An 11265-nucleotide genomic window follows, 5' to 3' on the forward strand; every position below is an offset into this window, starting at 1 on the left:
TATTCGGGCACTCTGCACACTCATATTCTTCGTCGCCGCAATTGTAACATCTCGTCTTCTTCATATCTCCAGATTGACTGGGCATCCTGCTCCTTTCAATTTTGGCTAGCTTCACAATCAATTTTGCTCTGCGATAATTCTGTTCCTCGTACATGATTAATCTCTTCCTCAATTCTTTAATGGATGTAGTAGACTTATTGTTTTCTTCATCTACTATTCCTTCTACAATATGCTCCACTTTCGCCTCCTCTTCCATATCAACATGGCTGGCTATTTCAAGCATGCGGTACATATTCAAGCATGCGGTACAATTTATATTCTAGAGAAAAATGGCGCGCCCGGGCGAATAGATGGCGTTAAACGCAATGATCCCAATTGAACTGAAAAGTCGTTATGTATTAAGGGACTTGTGTGTAGAGGATGGTTAATCGAGAGATTTATTAGACGAGATTGCCCGTTGTAGAAACCGTCAAGTATATTTTAAAATGATTAAATAAATAAGAACAGATAATGTTCGCAAAGACGCTCGTATTAACGGATTCGCTAAGACAGTGTATAACCGCTCGCTCATAACTCGTTAGTAACTGATCAATACTCGGTAGATAGTCGGTAGAGTCATAGGACGTGGCGGATCGAGAGCGACTCATGTTGTTGTGCCTCGGAACACGGACATCGCCTTGACGCACGAAACATATCGATAGGTAAACTCCGGACAAAACAAAGTCACCGTTATGGGCAATCGTCGATCTAAGATAAATTCAAATTTTCCGACTCCCCCCCCCTCCCCCAGTATAAATAAACGGACGTGATCGCGAGTTTGTATATACCGAGTACCTACGAATTATCGATCAATATCTACGAGTTATTATCCGAGACATCCGAGTTATAGTTATCGAGTTTTTCGCAAGCGACCATACCCTAGCTTCGCGAATACATTTGTACGAGCGTCTCTCGACGGTATTTATATTTATTCGTATTTATTTTATTTATTCTAAATATATTTGAGGCGTTGCAGCAGCAATTTCTCGTATTCTCTAAATTATTGATCCTCACACGATCCACTACATGATCGATAACTCTTTACGATTGCGTCCGTTTAAACTGGTACAGTATAAACTGGTCGGAGGAGAATCGGAAAATTCAAATTCGTCTTCGTTCGACAGTTGCACGTAGCGGCAACATAGTTTTGTCCGGAGTTTATTTATTGCTACATTATGTATGTCCTAACGATATTGATACTCCGAGGCAAAAAAACAACATAATTTGAATTGTCCTCTAGCTCATGTACCGCTACATGTACTTTCAAGGAGCAAAACTGGCATAGTCCCGCTTGTGACGCGAAACGGAGATTATCGTTTCCCTTCCTTTAACGCATTTTGCCATCGAAAGACACGAATTTCTGTGACTTGTTTTATCTCTGTTATAAAAGTTGATATTTACAATTTTTACAAACGTAAAAGGTAAGTAAATATTAATAAATATTATAATAATATAATATAGTACTGTATAATAATATTAATTAATGCTTCGCTATTTACTTGTTTTATTTCCATTAAAGTATATTGTATTTTTCATTAGAGTACTTTCACTTTTATTTGGTGTAATAATAAACATATACGTTAATATTCATTGACATTAGTGTAATTGTAAGCTTCACTGTAAATTTAATAAAATTGATAAGAACGGTATTGTTAACAGTGTATATATTTGTAATTAAACTAGATTTTATTCTCAACGTTACTTCATTATTTTATTATTGTTTCATATAAATATTTTTTTTGAAAAATAATTTACATATACTTCTAAGTTAAGTGTTTGTATTAATTGTTACATATGTCATAATTTCAACCACAATATTAAATTATGGTATGTATTATTAAAAAGTATAGTTTAATGTATATATTAAATACTTATGTAGTATCGTTGAGCTGTGCTCAGCGCTGTAGAGGACGCTGTTGGGTACGGCCGCTCTTTTCCTCATTTTTTGTACCGTGGAAGAAAAATCGGACTCCTACGTTCGTAACCTAAGGCGCTAACCACTTCGTCGTCCGACACTAGTTAGTGTCGAGTGGTGCTATTTAACTATCGAGTGCCACCACAGGCCCTTCTTTCCACGATACTACACTTATAAAGAATTTATTTGTAGATTTATCGGTTGTAGGAATATCGGTACTACATCAAAGAATCGGATTAAAGCACTAATTACCAAAGATATATTGAATATACGTTGCTTGGGTGTTAAAAAATCTGTTAACGACCATTTTGGAGATACCTTGCTCAAACACCACAACCTGGCCCTTCAACTTCAACTACGCCGAAAGTTTTGAAGAGCCGAGCAAAAAGAGAGGGTTGAAGGAAAGCTGCAATTAATATTAAAAAACAACAGTCAATGTCACTTGTTGCAAAATTACGAAGGCCATTACTTCGTGACGATGACAGTAATGTAAATGTTTGTATCATATTATGATGAAATTTAATATCTTTAATCTTACCCCGAATCTCATGTTACTGATCAATACTAACCTTTATATATAGTGCCTAATAATGCTTGATATCGGTTAATTAATATGTTGAAATCTAATCGCTTAATGTATGTACATTGTGCATATAAATTCTATTATAACGTAATTAAATATATCCTACATTTTTAGAGGAAACGTGAAAACCGATCTAAAAAAAAGGAAAAGTGCTAGAAGTAGCTCAGAAGAAGAAATAACACAAAGCCCTACAAAACATAGTAAATGAGAAAAGTGTTTTAAGCGAAACAATTTCAAGGAAGATCGCGGGTACTTCACAGACACATTTACAGGATCATCTTTCTATAAGAGAAGATGCAATACAGCCAGAAAAGTGTTCAATGACAACAAGAAATACTAATAGAAAGAGAACTTTTTCACAGAGTGAAAACACGAAGATGCATCAGCTAAAAGAAGAAGATGAGTCATTCCCTGAAGTGAAAAAGTTTCAAGCAAATATTCAGAAACAAGAAATTAAAAAGCGGCAAAACAGATCTATGACATTGTGTTTCGATCGCGGAGAGACGCGATCGCGAGGAAGCACGCCAACGGGAGTCGTAAATTCCCGTCACGATTAGATAATCGACGCCACGAAATGATCGATCCCCTATTTCGATTAGGATAATAGAGGTGGTTAATTGAATATGATACTGGTGTGAATTGAATATGATACTGGTATTGAATATGTAACAAGGTGTGAATGACAGTTTATTCCAACAACTTTGTAAAGAAGATAGTTACGCTGGTGCGTATGTATAAGATAAGTGACTGACTGATCTTCGGGTGTAGACCCGGTCGAAGGATGTTGTATGTTTGAAGGTTGAAGAATCAGTGATGTTCGGTGACGATGCTGTAGCGGAGGAAAGCTAAGGATGCGTGTGTCTAGCGCACGGGACCATCGGATTTGTTGTTAATTGGTTAAACGAAGGTTGGTGGACTAGGAAGGGTCTTAGCTGCTCTCGATAGAAAGTTGTTATTAGGAAGCATCGTACGTGGGAAAACCCAACTTTCCCTTGTCAAGCCGTGGTAGATAATAATCTTTAGAAATGATTCAGAAAACAGATGTTTGTTGGGTCTGAAGGACCTTAACAAGCAAATTAGTGGGATTTATGACGGGTGCTTAAGGTTATTGAGGGTACGCCGTAAGAATGAGCGGACATCTGGGGCCTGTCTGGCCCGCGGTGTATGGCCGGGTCCAGGTAGAGTGTTGCACGACGCAACATATTGAGTGAAGATGAAATACAACCATCTTCGGAGGAAGAGAGAATGCTCTATTCGATCCATTTGAACAGGCAGGTGTCACGTAATTTTTAGGGTTGGTTGGTGGAAATAAAATATAGTTGAGTCGTAACACAACAATTAACTTTGTTTTAATCAACCTTTATTGTGAATTCACCAATCACAATGTAACATGCACTGAATTAGCATAAATCACAATTCACTCCAACCACGTTATGTAAGACTTAGTTACAACAATATATTAAGTACGCGACTTATAAGGGTAGAGACCGATATAGATATGTTGACTATTCTAAGGATACAGAATAAGTGAAGTTTTACTGACGATACTGTGTCTGAGGAAAGCTAGGGGTGGGTGTGTCTAAGGACACGGGACTATCGGATTTGTTGATGACAATTTTGGTTAAGGAAGTGAGGGCAGTAGACACCGGCTCCGATTGGATAATAGGACGGTTGGTGGACCAGGAATGGTTTTAGCCGCCCTCGCGAGAAAGTTGCCAACGGAACATACCAGATGTGGAGAAAACCAACTTTCTAAGCTAACACGTGGTAGACAATAAACGTAAAGGGAAATTTAAGACAGGAAATACTCGCTTGGTCCGAAGGACCTTAACTATAAAAATGCCAAGGCCCCTGGTGGGCACTTAAGACTATTGAGGGTGCGTGCCAAGGATATGCAGACATCTGGGTGCCATCCTGTCCGTGGTGTGTGGCCTGGTCTCTGATGTGAATTGACGTTACACAGGCACGGACACTTCAAAACTTGTTCAACTAGGATAACTAGAACGAAAACACGAGAACAAAACACTAGAGATATTGCATGAACAAAAGCTTTGAAAAATGCAGACATTGCAGAGGAAGCGATTGCATATAAATCCACTGCGTTAAATGTGCAGGTACACACCCCACTGACCAGTGCACTAAATCACCGGAAACCCCAACGAAGTGCATCCACTGTCAAGGTGACCATTCTGCTAACTACAAAGGCCGCTCAGCCTACAAAACCTTATGTATAAATAAGTATCCCAAGCTTAGAGCCAAAGAGACAACCAATCAAATACCCAGTCTTCCGAAATTCACTACTACTTCAATCTCCTATACTACTCCCAAACAGTACAAGGAAATCAAAATAATCCAAATAACCACAGGGACCATTCTCAAAATAATGTCTCCAATTCATAAAACACAGACAACGTCTCTAGTGTCACAGTGGCCCCGGGAATGCAGCAATAGGATAATCATATCTCACATACCTTAGCCATCGAAACAGTAACTAAGCAGTAACAGGATCCCTATGTGACCGGCATCCAACGATAACCCCTCCACAGGAGCCAACCCCTTGATATAAAAAAACCTCCCAAGTCAGTACTCGACATTCTATTCTGTTCTGTTATAACATTCTGTATCGTTACTTTGTCAGTTTCTAATAAATTTTGTAATAATGATCATAATTGGAATACGAATCTCTCACCTTACGTGCGGAATGTGAAATAATCCCGAATCAACGTGACATTAGAGTTGAAAAGTTAATAGAAAAACAATCTGAACAAATAAATAATTGGCTATCAGTATTAACACTCACCATGGATAAATTAATACGCCCCGACGCAAAATAAAATCAAGACGCATAGCTCTTTGGAATGCCAAGGGACTAGCTCAATACAAATTCGAACTAGAACTCTTCCTAAAGCAACAGCAAGTCGACGTAATGCTCGTATCTGAAACCCACTTCACCGACAAAAACTATCTGAAAATAAATGGTTATAACTTCTACCATACCCAACATCCCAGCGGAAAGGCCCACGGCGGCACCGGAATCATTATCAAATCCAGCATTAAGCACTACGAACTTCCATCATTCCAGAAAGACTACCTCCAAGCAACAAACGTAGCAATAGAAGACTACCATGGTACAATCACCACTTCAGCAGTATACTGCCCTCCCAGACACTCCATCGCCAAAGAAGATTTTGATAACTTTCTTGACACTCTGGGCAATAGATTCATAGCTGGAGGAGACTATAACGCCAAACTTATCCAATGGGGCAGAGGTCACAGTAAGAGGCAAAAATCTCTTAAACAGCATAATCACCAACAATCTCAACTACTTCACCACATATGAACCCACACACTGGCCCACTGACACTAACAAAATACCTGACTTACTTGACTTCTTCATAACTAAAAATATCTCGCCAAAATATGTCCAAATCAACTCCTCGGCTGATCTCTCTTCTGACCATTCGCCCGTGATAGCAACAGTCAGTTTAACAAGTATCGAGAATACACCTAATGGCTTTATTCATAACCAACTCACCAACTGGCAGCTCTTTAGAGAAGTCTTTAATGACTCAACTTCAGCCTTAATTTCACTAAAAACTAATGAAGATATCGAAGCAGTCACGAAATACTTAAACACGAGCATAATAAACGCAATCCGCTCCTCCACACCTACTAAGACTTCTATCAGCAAACGTGAATATCCCCATTACATATTTAAAAAAATAGCAGAAAAGCGTAGACTAAGAAGAGTATGGTAGTCCCATAGAACACCGGATAACAAACGCAAACTAAACAACGCAACTAGAAAGCCAATAACAATCATCAAAAATTATAAAAACGACTGTTTTCATAAATATCTCGCCAATTTGTCCCCCACAGCTGACTCCAACTACTCACTATGGAGGGCTTCCAGGAAACTCACGCGCTCCCCGCAAATAATCCCATCAATCCGCTATCCGCAAGGTGGATGGGCGTGTAGCCCTATAGGTAAAGCCAACCTGTTTGCTAAATACTTGTCTAAAGTATTTAAACCCCATTCCTCCAAAGCTGCCGCAGACATTACTGAATACCTGCACACCCCCTTCCAAATGTCCCCTCCTATCGAACCCTTCTCCTCTGCAGAGACTATAGAAACAATCAGTCGCCTAAACCCCAAGAAAGCAGCGGGGCATGACCTAATTGGCAATAGAGCAATCAATGAACTTCTCATAAAAGGGATTGCACTCGTCACATCGATTTTTAACGCAATTCTTCGCCTTGAATACTTTCCTAAGGCCTGGAAAATTTCACTGATTACTCTCATCCCTAAACTCGAAAAACCAATGTATGAAACTCTGCTCCTATCGCCCAATTAGTCTTTTACCTATCCTGTCAAAACTATTCGAGAAAATGCTAACGAATAGACTCCTTCCACTCTTGGGGGATTTGAAAATACTCCCAGATCATCAATTCGGTTTTCGGAAACAGCATTCAACAGTAGAGCAAATCCATCGCATAACACACATTATCAACCAATCCCTTGAAAAGAAAAAAATATTGCTCAGCGATATTCCTAAACATTCAACAGGCATTCGACAAAGTATGACACGAAGTACTACTATACAAACTTAAAAAAGTCCTACCACACACTTACTACTCCATCTTAAAGTCCTACCTAACCAATAGGCAACTCATGGTTAAATACTTAGACGTCACTTCCACAACGTTCCCAATGGAATCTAGCATACTCCGAGGTAGTGTCCTCGGACGCCTGCTGTTCTCCATCTACACTGCCGATTTACCAACATCTACAGAGATAACAATAGCAACATTTGCTGACGACACAGCGCTACTAGCTTCCCACGCTGTTACGTCGCATGGAACAGCTGTACTCCAGCCGACGCTACCTGGCAGCCAGCGGCCCTCAATAAACTCAAGGACCCACCATAAACCGTCAACTTTGGCTTCATTGTTTCCACATGTTTGCCAGTCAAACTGTTTGTCTAGAAGTATTTTCAGTTTATTTTCGGGTTTCGGAAAAGTCCTTGAGTTTATTAGGCTCTTAGAAATCACGGAGAAAGCGTGTAGTCACCGAATGGGAATACCGAACACATGTTTATCGAAAAGGACTGGTTTTCCCCAGGAACGAAGTCACCCCCCGATCCACGTTGGTGGGAGACTACCTCATATCCTTTTTCATTAGCATGGCTCATAACCAATCGGCATCGCGGATGGTTACCCTCACTTCCTTGACGAAAAGTGTGAACAACGAATCCGCGTTCTTCGTTCAAAGGGCACACCCACGCCAAGCTTTCCTCCGGAAAAACATAAGAGGGAATAGTCAGTCAAGCAATTCGAGCCTCTCAAGTGGGTCATTACATCAACTCAATACTGTAGAAGCAATTCAGAAAAATATGACAAGGAAGGGATGTGTGTTGAATAATAGATAATAAAACTTCATTTACCTTAAAAACTGTTCTTTTTAATAATATTAGCCCGAAACGTTTTAAATGTAAATGCATACAGAATTTGATTTTATGCTAAAAGTATCTGTACATGCTCAATCCGCCTTGCGATAGCATACGTATCTAACAGGGGATTCGTAATATATTTGACACATATTATCTTTACACGGGAAAATCCATGTCGAAGGAGCAAAAATATCCTGCAAAATTGAGACTGAAAACATATTTTACGGAATATCCCGGAAATTATTACGTTTAGAAAGATAGTTTAAACGTAGCAATTGTCTACAAGCAAGGAATTCAGCTAAACAGTTTTAATCTATAATTTAATTTTATCTGTAAATTTTCTTTAATACTGGAAATTCGCGTCTTTTTGTTAACTTTTATTGCAAAATGTTGCTCGATGCTCTGGAAAATTGAGAAACTTCAAAGAAATGTATAAAATATGGAGAAATGGAAATTTTTATTTTTGATATTATAACAAAAATAACTGCATTTGTTATTATTGTACTATACTTGAAATAAATTCAGCCACTTCCAACATAAAAGTAAATTGTTTGTAATATGAAAAATACACAACATCAGACAGATATTAAGAAACACACTATGTAACTTCAATTTATATATCATGTTCATAACATATAACAATATTTCCAAAATATTATATTATAATAGAAATGTAATTATATTCTTTCCAGCCATCTTACTCAAGATCCAGTTTTCGGTTTTTGGTCGTGGACCTTTGCCCTATCGAAGCTAGTAGAATTTGGCGACACAGCCTTCATTGTGTTACGAAAGCAACCGTTGATTTTTCTACATTGGTACCATCACGTAACAGTCCTTCTCTATACCTGGTTCTCTTATGCAGAGGCCACAGGAAATGGCAAGTGGTTTGGCTTGGTAAACTCTTTCGTTCATGCCTGGATGTACTCCTATTATGCTCTGAAAGCAATGCGGTTCAATATACCAAAATGGGTCGCCATGTTTGTTACTACGCTACAGCTATCACAAATGGTTGTGGGTTGCATTTTAACTGCATCAGCTTACTACTATGTACACAGTGCCCAAGTTGAATGTCACGTTACGCCTTTGAACATCAAACTTGCTATGCTGATGTACCTCAGCTATTTCATTTTATTTGCCAGATTCTTCCAGCAGGCTTATTTATCTAACAAACACATAAAAAAAATTGGAAAGAAGGATTAGCCTAATAGATCTGCAAGTTATAACAAGCTGAAGTTTATGTAGAGCAGGTGAAAAATTTTTTAAATCTTTTTTACGGATGCTTTTCAGTGACATATCTTAAGAAAAACTTTGTCAAAATCTCATGTGATGGATATGGACGTCAAGAAATAATTTGATGAATATAGTTCTCTCAAGCCTTTGTGAAGGCAAAGTTGTAAAGATTGATTGTGAATGAATGAAAATGGAGAAATAGAATTAAAATAAATCTCGCACACTAAATCAGAAATAAATTTTTAATATCTTAACGATATTATCGTTAACTATAGTACGAATGAATTAATAAATCTCGTCCTGGAAACACATATATCCCTAATCTGTTTACTTATGAAACGATTTCCAAAGAAATTTTTTGGTCTCTTTTATTTGTAATGTTTCCTTCTTCCGATAACGTGACAAAACCTTACTGGAACAAGAACGGAAGCGATATAATATTTGAAAATGTAATGTGTAAATATTCGGGTAATATTAACGTATCTAATATTGAATCATCTAATAGTAAAAAAAATATTAAACACAGATTCGCCGGCAAATCTGATATACTTTTATAATAATGAATTATAGGGTTGACATATTTATTGTCGTACGTATAAAACAATGAAACTATATATATATTGAAAGAAGCCATAGAATACATAACAATTTGTATGAATAAAGTACGAGTGATATTAAAAAATGGATCATGCATTAGTTCAAAAACTTTATCGAGCCTTAGAATATTTTCTGCTATTTTTAAGTATCAATATTGACTATTATCTTGTTTAGTATGTAGGGAACGCCTCTCAAACGTTTTTCTATTTTCATTCGAACTGCCTATGTACGTATATATGTATGTATATTATACCGCCGTTTTCTGGTGGTATTACATATTCTAATGGTGTAAGAAAATACTTATACTCATTGTTTTGTAAAATACACACTACCGGTGAAGAATTGATAACCTTCCCATTGCGTCTATATTATATCATCTATTAGTTTTATTATGAATTTAAGAGTTATTACTACAAAAATTAAAGAAATGATAAAATTTTTGCAAACAGTGCTTTCTTTTTAGTTTGTTACAATATTTTAAAAAGCAGCCTTATGAAACTTCAGAATCGAGGAAAAAATATTCGTCGGTGTGACGGTAAGCTTTAATTAAGGCTTTAATTAAGGACGGATTTCTTCCGGTACCCCCGCGCCATACGCGGCTACGTTTGTTAAAACTCGAATCACATGGGCGATATCCATAGCCGCACTAGTTCCAATATATGTATGCCATGTTTGTGTTGACACATATACCACAGCGTTAATATCATGGACAGCACTGCTTCTATTTTTCAACAAGCAAGTTTCAAGTATTGCATTGCGTCTGATGCACCTGTCATCCGCTCAGAAACAGTAATAAAGTAGACGAAACATCCTGCATGCCACAGCTATCGAAATAATAACAAAACAGCAACTGAATAGCCGCCTCTGATATACATCGGACGATAACCCCTCCAAAGGGACTAAAACCTCCATATAAAAACCCTCCTACATTAGCGCTCAACACATTATTCTGTTAATTATTCTGTAACACTTTGAACCGTCACTCCGTTGGATTTATACAATAAAATTTCCATCATCTTATACGAAGTTCAATTCCTTCACGTTATTCGTGAAACGTACGAATATATTTACTGCGACGCGAGGAGAGGAGATCACCAGCGATCTATTGGTTTCATGATTTCTTCTGTCTTCGACGTGACACACGCATTTGACTGGCTTGGAAGCTGTTTTGCGATCCGACCACTGCAGCCGAATTAGTAACTATTAATTTTTATTAAATACTTTTATTTTAAGAGTTAATTTTTACCCAATAAAAATTATTAAAAATTATTTGTTATTAAATATTCTTATGCTAAAAATATATTTTTAGTTAGTAAAAATTAATAGCAATTAGTGAAACCTATACATTTTTTAATAACAATTAATTGTCATTAAATATTCTTATTTTAACAATAATTACGAGTTAAAACAATTAGTTTCACTTAAAATATGTCTTCACAACCCTAATGTAA

At 37.3% G+C, this 11265-nt stretch overlaps 1 pseudogene; it reads left to right on the top strand.

Annotated features, from left to right (window-relative positions):
• The first annotated feature begins 262 nt into the window (after positions 1-262).
• LOC117165335 (very long chain fatty acid elongase 6 pseudogene) lies at positions 263-10834 on the top strand (annotated as a pseudogene).
• The last annotated feature ends 431 nt before the right edge of the window (positions 10835-11265 follow it).

Source organism: Bombus vancouverensis, chromosome 15, assembly GCF_051014615.1.
Source record: "Bombus vancouverensis nearcticus chromosome 15, iyBomVanc1_principal, whole genome shotgun sequence".
NCBI classification, from domain to species: domain Eukaryota; kingdom Metazoa; phylum Arthropoda; class Insecta; order Hymenoptera; family Apidae; genus Bombus; species Bombus vancouverensis.